This window comes from Dermacentor silvarum, chromosome 7 (genome assembly GCF_013339745.2).
Source record: "Dermacentor silvarum isolate Dsil-2018 chromosome 7, BIME_Dsil_1.4, whole genome shotgun sequence".
Classification (NCBI taxonomy): Eukaryota; Metazoa; Arthropoda; class Arachnida; order Ixodida; family Ixodidae; genus Dermacentor; species Dermacentor silvarum.
In genome coordinates, this window is record NC_051160.1 from 114,081,537 (window position 1) to 114,082,988 (window position 1,452).

Consider the following 1,452-nt stretch of genomic DNA (forward strand, 5'->3'; position numbering starts at 1 on the left):
TTCAAGTAGACCAGCTCATGAACTAGAATTGTGCTATCTACCACAGGCAACCTTTAAGAATTTTTGAAAGTGTTCGCTGAAACACCCTGTATATTGAATGCTTGTCTCATCACCCGACCCGCTGCAGCGCCCCTCCCACATGGCCAGTACCATTATGGTGGCAAGTACAGTCGTCGCTCCTGCAGTGCTATATATTCCTGGCGCTATTCACATTATGGTTCAACGCTGGAAGTTCTTCCAAGGTGGGAGCGAAGGCAAAGCGATGCAGGTCAGAAACCGAGCACGCATCCGCAATATCTTGCTGCAGGAGCGATGACGCTAGCCACCATAACGATAATTGCATAGTGGAAATGACGCTGCAGCGGATCCGGTGCGGAAACAAGCATGTAACAATGTAGTATAGGCGACATTATCACAGGCGAAGCTGATTTCACAGCAACATTCTGCAAGGCCTCTGAATAAATCCTCGCTAGATTCCTCTAATTGAAGTTAGGTGACAATTGGTTGGACTAAGTTAGGTTAGATTACATTAGTACCTATCCTGACCCAAATAAGCTAACCTGTTCCAACCCAACCTAACTCGAATTGGAGGGATCCATAAATTAGTGATTTAGAGGTGTTAGAGGGATTTGTTGCGACAGAAGCTTCGCCCCATTGTCACAGTAAGGCGTGCAGCCCCGAATTCCGCGTGGTCGACGTGCCGTCACGTATGCTTCGTCACGTATGCACTGTGCCGTCACGTATGCTTCGGTACCGCGTTCCGCTGGTGGCATTTCATTTGCTCTCGATAGTACACAGGTCAACACACTTGTCTAGAAGACACTCCTTAGGGCCAAAGCAGCTACCGAAGCTTATGCCGACCACCAGGTCGAGAGACATGAATGGAAACTATAATTGTAGTCGCGCAGCCTCACATGCAGCCGATTTTGTGCCACATCCCATCTTCAGATATCGCATGCGCAGTCGTGAGAACGTGGGTGGCGCGTTCTAGAGAAGTGTTTTGATTTGTGTACGCGTCAGAGTAACAAAATGGCAGCACGGACGGACGGACAAGCCATATCCAGTTCCAAGCCTTTCAATGCTGTCGCAGTGAAATTGAATTGCACCATTCAACGTCCTGAAACTGCACAGCGCGGTATGAAGGACGCCTTAGTGGAGGGCACCGCATTAGTTTTGACCACCGGGGGTTATTTCACGTGCACGTAACGCACGACACACGAGCCCCACAGCCGCATCAGCCAGGATCGAGCCAACGACCCCGCGTTCGGCAGCGCGACGCCATCGGTACCGAGCGACCGCGGTGGGTCGCTATAGATTATGGCCCCACGTGTACAGCAGAAGAGGGTGTCCGTCCCAGATTGTTCTGCGCACGATTCAATGTGCAGATGTACCGAGCGGCCGCTGCTGCTTCCCTGCAACCTCATTCATTGGCTCGCAATAGAGTTAACCCGC